At 37.9% G+C, this 14,195-nt stretch overlaps 1 long non-coding RNA gene across 1 annotated transcript in view; it reads left to right on the forward strand.

Annotated features, from left to right (window-relative positions):
- Window positions 1-750: 750 nt before the first annotated feature.
- Window positions 751-14,195, forward strand: part of LOC116530763 — a 29,133-nt gene continuing 15,688 nt past the window's right edge. Inside the window, exons 1-2 of the long non-coding RNA XR_004260117.1 lie at window positions 751-815; window positions 7,716-7,839. This is a non-coding gene — a long non-coding RNA (uncharacterized LOC116530763). The remainder of the gene's footprint in view (window positions 816-7,715; window positions 7,840-14,195) is intronic.

Below are 14,195 nucleotides of genomic sequence, written 5' to 3' on the forward strand. Positions count from 1 at the left end.
TACCTTCCTTCCTTCCTTCCTTCTCTTTCTTTCTTTCTTCCTTTTTTTTTTTTTTTTTGAAGCAGTCTCATTCTATTGTCCAGGCTGGAGTGCAGTGGTACGATCTTGGCTCACTGCAGCCTCTGCCTCCTGGGCTTAAGCGATTCTCCTGCCTCAGCCTCCCGACTAGTTTGGATTACAGGCATCCACCACCACCACGCCTGGCTAATTTTTTTGTATTGTTAGTAGAGATGGGGTTTCACCATGTTGGCCAGGCTGGTCTCGAACTCCTGGGTTCAAGTGATCTGCCTACCTCAGCCTCCCAAAATACCAGGAGTACAGCCGTGAGTACCACATTTCTATCTCTGCTTTGTAGTGGCTGCTCCACCAGATTAGTTAGGCTTCTTGGAAATAAAAGATTTGGGTGCATGGAATTGCATAGAGTGTCTAATGAGGGTAGAAGGACGATGTACAGCATTTTAAAGACTTAAAAAAAGAGAAACTAAATTTTAAACTTGAGTTAGCAACATTATAAGCAAATTGGTTTTTTTTTTTTTTTTTAAAGAAAACTACAGTAGATTTTATTTAAAACTGAATATTTAACGGTTTATTGGGTAAGCCTGAAGGCTTGAAATTACACATGTATGAATTTAGGCCTTGAGTTTTTGACACCTTGGATCCTATTCTCTTTCCTCTGCTATTTTTTAACTTACTGCAACAGATGAGGGGCTCTTAAACCATCTGTTAACCTTTCTTTCTCCTTTTTTTAACCGTGTAGAGTCGCTCAAGGCAAGAAGACCCAGCGCCAGCAAGAGTGAAACAAAAAAGCAAAAGAGGTGAGCATGGAAGAGATCATTGGGTTTGACATTTCAAGGCTTGGGCCTATTAATTTTTTATGCCTTGCTACTTGTATATCGTTAATAAAAATCTGACGAAAAACTTTTTAGGATGTATTTGTTGCTTTGGCTTTGATCTTAATGTTTGCAAACTAATACATTAATACATGTGAAGCCTTAAGGAGTTTTTCTAAGAGAATATTTCCATACATTATATTTTCATTTCCATTTTAGGTAGCTGAGCCTCTGTGGGGTTGCGGATGGTAGTGGCATTCGATTTTGGTGGGAAACATATCTTTTTGCCTGCCGTTAAATGTTACTTCCCAGACAGAACGAAACCTTGTCATCAATATTTTACCTGAATTCACTTTTGCAAGAGCCCCATACTTCTAAGATGGTGTTGTCATTTCAAATTCTTCATTTTAAAAAGATATGTGAAACTCCATTCAGTTATTTGCAATAGTAAAACCAGTCCCAGATCATCTAATAACAGGGATTCCTGTCTAGTTATTAAAATTTTACTTGGGTCAGGCTGCAGAGATCAGCTCAGCTGAATGTCATTAATTTTTTGCCCCTTTTTAGGTGTGTGTTCCCTAGCAGCAACATCTGTGACTGACTTGTGACAAACTGAAAAATCAAGCCAACACATGTGTCATCTGGTTATTTATATGTTACCTCTCTGCCCCCAAATATAAGGTGTAGCCATGCATGAAAAAATGTTCACAAAACCCTTTAAGCAACAAATGAGATTTAAGGGTCTAATGAATACTTACATTATATTTGAAAATTTACTTTGTAAAATAAGTAGATATGAAACCTGAATGATTACTTACTTTTCTATGCCTAACGTTCCATTATTGGAACACTAAGCCTATGGGAGTTATTTACATCCTGCTGCTCAAGGTCAGTGCCAAGGTCTGATTTTTCACTCATGCAAAAATTCAAAAAATTGCAACTTCCGGCATAAATAGGTTAAAAATGATAACCGAATTTTGAACAGTTTGTGGGTGAAGAGGCTATTACAATTACCCTCTCAGTTGCCCATTACTTGAACCTGACTGTGAAATTCATTGAATATTTATGATTTATGTTGAGTATAATACTACCTTCAATAGTTTTCAAATTTTTATCCTTGTAAGTAATGTTTAAAATGTCTGTCATTTTCTAATTTATGAGTAATTAATTATTCTGGTAAATGTTAAGTACTTTTTTCTTAGAGGTGAGTGTATGGAAATAAAAAGTATACTACACAGAAAAGAAAAATTAATTTAGATTAACCATTAAAATAAACACTGATCAGCATGATGATTATTATGAAAATTTCTTTTACTATTGTTCCCAAAAAGATGGATGAAATTCTTATCAATATGGTTAGTTTTTTTAGATCCACTAGAGGGAGTAATGCTGTACAGATGGTGTATTTTTTAATGAAAAAGATTTGTTTGTCATTGGGTTCGTAAATAAAATTTTGGTAATAGTATTATCAAAATTCAACAGCCATGGAGTTGATTGTGGCTTTTGATTTATGACTCTTGCTAGATGACAGAAGGGAGCTCTATACTTCCACACATTTGTCCTACTTCTTTCTCTCCCTTCTAATGTAGTTCCTTAATTTTCTAATTCTGCTTATTGTCCTGAGGCGATATTGATATGCAAATAAGCTTTGGCATTCAAAAACTGAAGCTTTTGAGATTCTGACTTTCATTTCCTAGAGATTCTGTGTTTGGTACAGTAGCCCCACGACAGGGAATAAATGATTACAACTTCGTTTCCATCACAGCTTTTAAGAGCGAGTCTTCTTCTGACTCAGAACCTGCTCCCGGACCTCCCCGTGGTCTCTCTGGACCAGTGCTGTGACTCTGGGGGAAAGCCAGGGAAGGAAGAGAGGAAAATCTCGTTATTGATGCTAAATGATACCCTTTCAAACAGGAGAGTTCTTCTCATCTTCTGTTTTCTATGAAGCAAGGATAATAGGCAGCTTAAAATTGGAACATGTTTTATTTTTTAAAACTTAAATAGCTTAAAATAATTTATACACGTGCTTTTAAAAATTTTAAGAAATACTGAAAGGCTTGTAGTGAAAAGCTCGTCTTCCGCTCCTCAGAGCAATCACTTTGTAAAATAAAATTTTTATTGAGGTAAAATTTACATATGGTGAAATACGTACACAGCCTTTAAGTCTTCAAGCCAAGTGGTTTTGATAAAAATTGGTGCAATTGTGTAACTACAACCACATTCAAGATACAGGTCATTTCTCTCCCCCCTTGAAAATACCTTCATGCCCCTTGGTCATGCTATACAGGAAAGCAAAAGTAATTCACCAAAATGACCATGAAAATGACCACTGAGTAGAAAAATTGCTGTGGAAATATCTTTTGCTATTGTTTTAAAAAGATGAGATAGTTATAAATATGGTTACATTTTGGATCCACTAGAGGGAGTAATAAAGTCCAATTGATCAACTTTTTCTTTTATCTGTTGTGTTTTTGATATCATTATTCAAGAAACCTAAGATCACTAAGATTTATGTTTCCTTTGAAGAGTTTTACAGTTTTACCTCTTACATTATAGTCTATGATCCATTTTGAGTTTAATTTTGTGTGTGGAAGGGTTCCTCACACCATGCACAAAAATACTTTTACATGTACAGTGTTCCCAGCATCATTTGTTGAAAAGACTGTTCTTTCCCCCATTGGATTGTTTGGGTACCCTTGTTGAAATGCAGTTGAGGATGACTGTAAAGGGTTATTTCTAAACTCTTAATTCTCTTCCACTTATCTAAATGTTTCTCCTATGTCAGTACCATGTCAGTACCACACTGTCTTAAGTATAGGAGTTTTGTAGTAAGTTTTGAAGTCAGGGTGAATAAGTCCTCCAACTTTTTCATTTCTAGATTGTTTTAGCTATTCTGTGGCTTTTGCATTTTTATATGAATTGTCAATTTCTGCAAAAATAGCCAACTGGGATTTTAATAAGGATCACACTGAGTCTTAGATCAATTCGTGGAGAATTGTTATCCTAATAATATCAAGTCTTCCAGCCTGTGAAGATGTAATGTTTCTCTCCATTAATTTAGATCTTCTTAATTTCTTTCAACAAAGTTTTATAGTTTTCAAAGTGTAAGTTTTGCACTTCTTTTGTTAAATTTGTTCCTAAATATTTTATTCTTTTTGATTCCATGTTGTGAATGAAGCTGCTTTCTTTTTTTTTTCTTCTACCATTAGTCTGTGGTGTGGACAAACTGCTTTCTTAATTTCATTTTAGATTGTCCATTGTTAATGTATACATTTCTATACGTAGAAATATATTTCTCTATGTAGATTTATTCTGCCACCTTGCTGAATTCATTTATTAGTCATTTTTTAAAAATAGATTTTTAAAGGATTTTCTGTATATGAGGTTATATCGTCTGAAAATAAAGATAGTTCTATTTATGACTTTCAAGTCTGGGTGCCTTTTGTTTCTTTTGCTTGCCTAACTTCCCTGGCTAGAACCTCCAGTACAACATGGAAGAGAAGTTGTAAAAGTAGGCATCTTTGTCTTGTTTGCAATCTTTTGCTTGGCAGATATTTAAAATTTTGATGAAGTTCAACTTACCATTTTTTTCTTACAGTTAGTGCTTTTTTGTGTTCTAAAAAAATCTTTGCCTACTTCAAGATTATGAATTAAAAAAAATTTTTATAGAAGTTTTGTACTTTATAAGTTTAGTTCTATGATATATGTCAAATTAATTTTTCCATATGTGTAAGGAAGTAAGTGAGGTTCTCTTTAAAAATCCATAACTGGCCGGGTGCAGTGGCTCATTACTGTAATCCCAGCACTTTGGGAGGCCGAGGCGGGTGGATCACCTGAGGTCAGGAGTTTGAGACCAGCCTGGCCAACATGGTGAAACCCCATCTCTACTAAAAAATACAAAAATTAGTCAGGCATGGTGGCAGACACCTGTAATCCCACCTACCTGGGAGACTGAGGCAGGGAGAATTGCTTGAACTTGGGAGGTGGAGGTTGCAGTGAACTGAGATCCAGTCACTGCACTCCAGACTGGGTCACAGAGCAAGAGTCTGTTTCAAAAAAGAAAAATCCATAATCATATTTATGTATAAAAAGACATATAGATATAGAAATACAGTTGTTTCAGTATAATTTATTGAAAAGATTATTCTTTATTTTATTGAATAACATTTGCATCTTTACTGAAAGGTGAACTTATATTTACCAGGGCTATAAATACATAAAAGTTATGCTGGCCTCTTCAAGGAATTTGAAAGCATTCTCTATTTTCTGAAAAGCTTCCTATAAAATTGGTATTCCTTTTACCTTAAAAGTTATTGATAAAATTTACCAGTGAAATTATAAAGCCCTGGAGTTTTTTTGTGTGGGAAGATTTTTGATTATGAGTTCGATTTCCTTTATAAATAGAGGTCAATTTAGATTTTCTATTTCTCCTTTAATGTCCTTTGATAAATTGTGTTTTTCAAGAAATTTATCCCTGTGTTTTTCAACAACTTTATCTACTACTTAATTATCCTTTTACTTAATTGGGCTGGAGCCATCCTCTCACCTCAGCCTCCCAAGTAGCTGGGACTACAGGCACGTGCCACCATGACCGGCTAATTTAATTTTTTTTTTTTTTTTTTTTTTAAGAAACGAGGTTTCACTATATTGCCCAGGCTGGTCTTGAACTCCTGGGCTCAAGCAATCCTCCTGCCTTAGCCTCCCAATGTGTTGGGATTACAGACGTGAACAATCGTGACCAGACTTCGCTTTCATTTCTGTTGTTGGTAACTTGTATCTTCTCTCTTTTTTTTCTTGATTAGGATCCTACTCATTTATATCAATTTATTAATCACTTCAGGGAACTAACTTTTGGATTTGTTATTTTTTTCTTCTTGTCTGTTTTGTATTTGTTCTTTCACTGGCTTCTTAAAATACTAACTTTAAATGTTGATTTTAATTCATTCTTTCCTAACATAGACATTTATATTGTAAATTACTCTCTAAGCACAGCTTTAACTATGTTTTCTAACTTTGTATATTGTTTGAATTATCATTCACTTTTAAATACTTTATATTTTCCATTGTGTTTCTTCTTTGAGCTGCAGTTTGTTTTGAAGTATACTGTTTAAACATCTGGAGATTTCCTTGATATCTTACAGTAATTGACATCTTATAATTCTATTTTGTGTGGTAAGACCATCTTCTTTATTGACATTCATTGAGACTTATTTTAAGGCCCAGCACATGGTCCTATCTTGGTGAAGGTTGCATATGCATCTGAAAACAATGTACATTCTGCATTTCATAAGAATAGTGGTCAGTAAATGTTAATTAGATAAAATTATTTGATAGTGCCTTCAGATTTTCAGTTTATGTGTTCTATCAGTTAATGAGAGGAGGGTGTTAATATAGCCAACTGTGATTGTCACGGGCTGTTGAATTTCCCCTTCTTTCTTCAAAATTTTTTTTATTTTCAATTTTTGTGGGTATATGGTAGGTGTATATATTTATGAGGTACATGAGATGTTTCAGTACAGGCAAGCAATGCATAATAATCACATCATGGAGAATGAATGATATGGTTTGGCTGTGTCTCCACCCAGATTTCATCTTGAATTGTAGCTCCCGTAATTCCCGTGAGTTGTGAGATGGACCCAGTGGGAGGTAATTGATAATTCCCATGTGCTGTGGGAGGAACTCATCGGAAGATAATTGAATCATGGGGGCGGTTTCTCCCATAGGGGGAGTGGTGAATAAGTCTCGTGGTAGTGAATAAGTATCACGAGATCTGATGGGTTTCATAAGGGGAAATCCCTTTTGTTTGGCTCTCATTTCTCTCTTGCCTGCTGTGGTGTGAGATGTGTCTTTCACCTTCCACCATGCTTGTGAGGCCTCCTCAGCCACGTTTGAACTGTGAGTCCATCAAACTTCTTTTTCTTTATAAATTACCCAGTCTCGGGTATGTCTTTATCAGCAATATATAAAGGGACTCAAACGAGGTATCCATCTTCTCAGCATTTATGCTTCGTGTTACAAACAATCTAGTTACACACTTTTAGTTATTTTAAAATGCACAAACAAGTTACTGACTATAGTCACCCTGTTGTGCTATCAAATCATAGGTCTTATTCCTTGTTTCTATTTTTTTTTTTGTGCCTATTAACCATCCCCGTCTCCTTCCCATTCTGCCACACTACCTTCCTAGCCTCTGGTAAGCAACCTTTTGTGCTGTGTCCATGAGTTCAATTGTTTTGATTTTTAGCTCTCACAGATAAGTGAAAATATGTGATGTTTGTCTTTATGTTGCCAGTGAAAGGTATCTGAGTCACACAGCACCAAAATATGTTACTGGTGGTGAATCTGTATCTGTGTGGTTCTGCAGCAACCTAGTTCTTGCCTCCTCAGAAGAAAGAATTTGACTGAGGGGCATAAGGCAGAAGGAGAGACCAAGGCAAGTTTTGGAGCAGGAGTGAAAGTTTATTAAAAGATTCAGAACAGGAAGGAAAGCAAGAAAAGTACTTGGCTACTCAGAAGAGGGCCAAAAAGGCAACTTGAAAGGCAAGTGTACAGTTCAGCTTTTTGACTTATACATTGGCATACTTCTAGGGTCTTATGTTACTTCTCCCCTCTAGCCCAACTCCTGAGATCTTACGGGAAGCTGCTGATCACCATCCAGGTGTTTTCTATCTATTAGGAGCCTACTTTCCCTAGGCACTGCCTGTGACCAATTATTACTTTAGAGAGACCAGTTAACAACCACCTGACCATCATCACCTGATAGTTGCTTGATACTCCTGGTGTGTGTGTTTTGTGGGGCGGCATCTCCTGCCCTGCTCATACCAGTCTAGCTACCCAATATAACATTTCTGTGCTACAGCTTTTTTCTGGTGGCTCTTCACACAGGCTTCTGGCTTGAGATGGCAAGAACCTCACATTTCCAGGGAAGTCACGGCAAAGGACCCCTGCTTTTTCTGGCCTGGGAGTACGGCTCATGCTTTGTGTTTCTCCACCCTCTGCCCACATCTTGGTAAGTAATCACTTTATTAAACTCTCCTCAACTGAGCCAAGTTGACTGTCTTTCTATTTCCTGATGAGTTTCTGGCTAAGGCAAAGAGAACATAAATCATAACTGCCTGGTCCAGTGTATTGGGCACTGGAATCTTAGGTAGTTCTTAAAGCACATAGTTTTTTTCATGTAGACTGTTTTTGTCTTTTGCAAGCCGTGTGAAACTTTTAGGTCCTAATCCTCTATTGCCACTCTGCTTCACTGTTGTTTAGGGGATCCTGGAGTTTCCCTATAATTTCACAATATTTGTGAATTTAGAGGCCTATAGAGAGCAGGGTTCCCAATATGAGATGCAACAGCTAGCACTGAGTTGGACCTGGATTATCCAGGCATACTCCCACCGTGAGCAGCAGCAAATCCATACAGGTCTGTAGTAACTTGCTTCTTGCCTCCTTGAAGGAAAGCATTCATTTGAGGGGCATAGGCAGAGTGAGAGATCCAGCAATTAAAAGACACAGACATTCTGCCAAAGACACATGCGCTCATATGTTCATCCCTGTGTTATTCACAATAGCAGAGGCAGGAAATCAATGCAGGTGCCCATCAATGGTGGATTTGATAAAGAAAATATGGCACCTATACACAGTGGAATCCCATGCAGCCATGAAAAAGGACAAAATCATGTCCTTTGCAGCAAAACATGGATGCACCTGGAGGCCATCATCCTAAGTGAATTAATGCAGAACAGAAAACCAAATACCACATGCACTCACTTACAAGTGGGAGCTAAACATTGAGCATACATGGACATAAACAGGGGAATGATAGACACTGGGACTACTAGAGTGTTGGATGAAAAACTACCTATTGGGTACTATACTTACTACCTGGGTGATGGGCTCTGTACCCTAAGCCTCAGTGTCACACAATATATCCATGTGACAAACTTTTATGTGTATGCTGTATCTAAAATAAAGGTTGAAATTTAGAAAAAAACTATTGCTAATGCAACAACTTGGAACTTGGGTGGATGTCAAGGGAGCTATGGTAAATGTAAAGATCCAATCTCTTTCTTAGAATGGTATCATTCTATTCATACAACATTCTTGAAATGACAAAATTGTAGCCATCAAAAACAGTTTAGTGATTATCAAGGGTTAAGGTGTGGCTCTAAAGGGGTGGCGTGAGATAACCTTGTTAATGAAAGTTTTGGTTCTTGATAGTGGTGAGAGTTAAAATCTACACATTTGACCAAGTTGCATGTCCTTTCCCCTTCTTGCTCATGATTGTAATTGTTCTCCCTATTGCAGTACAAATTCCTGGTTATATTCCTATTTGTAGCTCCTATACCAGGCAAAAAGCAAGGACTCAAGAAATGTTTATGAAATTCAACCCACTTCCTTGTCTAGTATGTTTGGTCTAACCAGGTCTCTCCCATGTTTAAGCTGCCATTTTGTCTTTGTGAGCATAGGGAGGAAAAGTCTTTCTCCTTTGGGTTCTGTGTTTAAATAAGCAGAAAAAGGAAAACTTAGGGAGTCTGGGGCCCTTCCTCGGTGGGAATGTGGGCCTGCCAGCTGTGCTGTGTAGCCCCTACTTCCTCCCAGGGAGGGTTTCTCTGGGACTCTGAACTCTGACTCCTTAGAGACATTCGCATGCATTTCTCTCTCTCTCTTTTTTCTTTCTTTCTTTCTTTCTTTTTTTTTTTTTTGGAGATGAAGTGTTGCTCTGTCACCCAGGCTGGAGTGCAATGGCAGGATCTCGGCTCACTGCAACCTCTACCTTTTGGGTCCAAGTGATCCTCCTGCTTCAGCCTCCTGAGTAGCTGGGATAACAGTTGCCTGCCACCATGCTCAGCTAATTTTTTGTATTTTTCATAGAGATGGGGTTTCGCCATATTTCCCAGGTTGGTCTTGAATTCCTGTGCTCAGGCAATTCACCTGCCTCAGCTTTCCAAAGTGCTGGGATTACAGGCATGAGCCACTCTCAGTCTCTTTTGAACTGTTAAAGGACAAATCTGCTAACTTGAGAAATGAGGATAATCCTGAAGTTCTGAATTCAATGACATATAGCCAATGGCTTTTTCAGATAATAAAATCATATAAAAAATAGAATAATGCATGAAGGAAAGTTGAGAAAACAGATGTGACTGCTCATCTGCATGCTTTGCGTTTTCTGCCTATCCCACGTCTCTGTTTCGATGTCTAATAGGTGCTGGCCTGAATCGCCCTAAGACTTGCTTTTCTCAGGATTGGGTGCCTCTATTCTTCCAGTAGCTCTGTCATCCTGGAACCCATAGTTTCTCACTCACTCCCATATCTATGTAATCCATCCGCAAACTCTGTCTTTTCTGCCTTCCAAACTCACTTGGAATCTAAGCACTTTTTGCAGAGATCTCTTACTCTCCTGTTCCAAACTATGGTCAACTCTCACCTGGATCCCCACAGAGCGCCAGAGTGGGTCTCCCCTTTATGTCCCAGGTCCTCTGCAGTCTATTTTCTGAAAGCAGCCAGGGATGTCTGTTTCTGGCCCAGGGGAGATACAGAAGCCCGATTTACCCTTCTGCCATGAATAAGTAGAAAACCAGTCAAAATACATGAAACATTTATGTACTTAAACTCATACTAAATTCATACATACGCATAGATCTGATTCTAGGTTTTCTAATCTATTCCACTGGCCTGTCTGTTCAATCCTCCCTCAGTAAAATACTTTAATTATTGAAACTTTATAAGTCATGTTTATATCTAGTATGGTGACTCTTACCCCGTTTTGCATAATGTTCATGCCTGAATCAGGTGTTTCTTTTCCAGGTGAATTCCATAAGGATTAAATTGGAATTGCTTTATATTTACAGATGTATCTGAGGATTAATGGATTTCTTCCCATATCACATCTACTTATTTAATAATATAGAAAACACTATACAAACTTTGTTACTATAGCTATACAGAAGGTGTGACTGGGATTATCTTGCCTTCATGTTTTCTTTTCTTTCTTTCTTTCTTTTTTTTTTTTTTTTTTTTAAGACAGAGTCTCACTCTGTCTCCCAGGCTGGAGTGCAGTAGTGTGATCTCTGCTCACTGCAACCTCCACCTCATGGGTTCCAGAGATTCTCCTGCCTCAGCCTTCTGAGTAGCTGGGATTACAGGCGTTAGCCACCATGCCCAGCTAATTTTTTGTATTTTTAGTAGAGACGAGGTGTCTCATTACTGCTCTCCATGTGACCTCTTCTGATACTTTTGGCCTCCTAAAGTGCTGGAATTACAGCCATGAGCCACCGCTTTTTATGTATTTATTTTGTAACATCACCTTGCAAAATTTTGTTATCAGTTTTTTTGTTTTGTTTTGTTTTATTTTGTTTGAGATGAAGTTTTGCTCTGTCGGCCAGGCTGTAGTGCAGTGATATGATCTCTGCTCACTGCAACGTCTGTCTCCCAGGTTCAAGTAATTCTCCTGCCTCAGTCTACTGAGTAGCTGGGATTACAGGTACCCACTATCATGCCCAGCTAATTTTTGTATTTTTGGTAGAGACAGGGTTTCACCATGTTGGCCAGGCTGGCCTCAAACTCCTGACCTTAAGTGATCCACCTCCTTGGCCTTCTAGAGTGCTAGGATTACAGGCAGGAGCCACCTAGGCCAGCCTTTGTTATCACTTCTAACGGTTCTTTTATAGTGGATTCTGATTTGTCTTGAGACTTCTTCAACTTACTGATCATTTAGAAGTTTGTTGTTTAGTTTCCAAGTGTTTGGAGATTTTCCTGTTATATTTCTGTTGTTAATTTCTAGTTTGATTCCATCATGGTCAGAAAACATACTCTGTAATATTTCAATTATTTTGAATTTGTTAAAGTTTGTTTTATGGTCCAAGATATGGTCTATCTTGGTATATGTTCCGTGGACACTTGAAGAGAATGTATATTCTGCTGTTGTTGGGTGTCCTATAAATATCGACTGAGTTCTGTTGGTTGATTGTATTGTTCAGTTCTCCCATATCCTTGTTGATTTTTCTGTCTAGTTTCTCTCTCAATTGTTATAAGTGTTGAAGTCTCCAACTATAATTGGGAATTTTTGTATCTCTCCTTTCAGTTCTATAAATTCCTGCTTCATACGTTTTGCAACTCTCTTGTGCGGTGCGTACACAGTCATGATTGCTATGTCTTTTTGGTGGATTGACCCTTTCATCAATACATAATGTACCTCTCTGTCTCTGGTTATTTTCTTTGCTCTCAAGCCTACTTTTTCTGATATGATTATAGCTCTTCCTGTTTTCTTTTGAGTCATGTTTGCATGGTATATATCTTTTTATGTCCTTTTACTTTCACCCTACCTACATTACTTGAAGTGAGTCTCTGGTAGATAGCATATAGCTGGGTCATACTTTTTAACCCATTCTGCTGATCTCTTTCTTTTCATTGGTATGTTAGGCTGCCTAAATTAGTTGTAATTATTGACATATTAGAACTTAAGTCTTCTATTTTAATATCTGTTTATTCTGTTTTTTTCTTTTTCTCTTTTTTCCCCCTGTATTTTTGTGGATTTTTAAAAATTTCATTTTGATTCATCTGTTGTGTTTTTTTTCAGGATGCTTCTTTGTGTAGCTTTCTTAGTGGCTGCTCTAGGTATTACATTATATTGACAGAACTTAGCACAGTCTACTGGTGTTGATGTTTTACCAGTTCAAGTGAAGCATAGAAACCTGACCTCCTTTTATGTCCCTTTACCCTCCCCTATCTGTGATTGTCTTACATATTCCTGTACACACATTTAAAACAAGTGGGGGCTGGGCGCGGTGGCTCAAGCCTGTAATCCCAGCACTTTGGGAGGCTGAGGCGGGTGGATCACGAGGTCAAGAGATCGAGACCATCCTGGTCAACATGGTGAAACCCCGTCTCTACTAAAAATACAAAACATTAGCTGGGCATGGTGGCGCGTGCCTGTAATCCCAGCTACTCAGGAGGCTGAGGCAGGAGAATTGCCTGAACCCAGGAGGCGGAGGTTGCGGTGAGCCGAGATCGCGCCATTGCACTCCAGCCTGGGTAACAAGAGCGAAACTCCGTCTCAAAAAAAATAAATAAATAAATAAAAAATAAAACAAGTGGGAAACTGGAACTCTTATATCAATTACAACATTAGATAATGTTTTAATTTCTTATTCAACCATCAAACAGAATTTAGAAAACTTAAGAGGTGAGGGAAATTTATTGTACTTATCCAAATTTTCACTCTTTCCATTTTTCTTTATTTCTTCCGAATATTCCAAGACTCATTATTTTATCATATCATTTCTAGTTGGAGAGTTTTCTTTAGCCATTCTTTTACATTAGTCTGCTAGCAACACATCCTCTGAGCTTTTCCTCATCTGAAAGTGTCCAGATTTCCCCTTCATTCCTAAAGAATATTTTCACTGGATATAGAATTCTGAGTTGACAGTCCCTGTCTTTCAGCACTTGAAAATTGTTATGTTATTTTCTTTTGATCTCCATTGTTTCTGAGGAGAACTCTGCAGTCATTCAAATTGTTCATCTCCTATAGGTAAGTTGTCCTTTTCACTGCTTTGAAGATACACTCTTTGCATTTAGCTTTCAGATGTTTGACTGTTTTGTAACTTGGCATGGATTTGTTTGAGTTTGTTTTGTGTGGTGTTTGCTCAGCTTCTTGAATTTATAGGTATATTGTCATTTGCCAAATTTGGAATTTTGGCCATCATTTACTTGAATACTTTTTTTTTTTTTTTTTGAGATGGAGTCTCGCTCTGTCGCCAGGCTGGAGTGCAGTGGCCCAACCTTGGCTCACTGCAGTCTCCACCTCCCAGGTTCAAGTGATTTTCCTGCCTCAGCCTCCCAAGTAGCTGGGACTACAGGTATGTGCCACAAAACCCAGCTAAGTGTTGTATTTTTAGCAGAGACGGGGTTTCACCATGTTGGCCAGGATGGTCTTGATCTCTTGACCTTGTGATCCACCCACCTCGGCCTCCCAAGGTGCTGGGATTACAGGCCTGAGCCACTGTTCCCGTCCTTGAATACTTTTTAGTTTCACCCTCTTTCTCCCCTCCTTTTGAGAGTCTGATGACATGAATGTTAGATTTTTGTTAGAGTCCCACAGGTCCCTAAGGATCTGGTCTTTTTTCTTTTTTTCTTCTTTTAGTCTGTTTTGTCTCCATTGTTTGAACTGGGTAATTTGTGGTGTTCTAACTTCACATTTACTGATGCTTTCCTGTATTGCTCTTCCTCTGTCCCCTTCACGTTGAGACCATCCCTTGAATTTTTTAATTTTAGTTATTGTATTTTTCAGTTCTAAAATTTCCATTTGGTTCTTCTTTATATCTTCTATTTATTTGTTGAGATTTTCTATTTCTCATTTATTTCAAACTTGTTCAT

This window comes from Sapajus apella, unplaced genomic scaffold, assembly GCF_009761245.1.
Source record: "Sapajus apella isolate SASKATOON/1434 unplaced genomic scaffold, GSC_monkey_1.0 scaffold68, whole genome shotgun sequence".
NCBI lineage: Eukaryota > Metazoa > Chordata > Mammalia > Primates > Cebidae > Sapajus > Sapajus apella.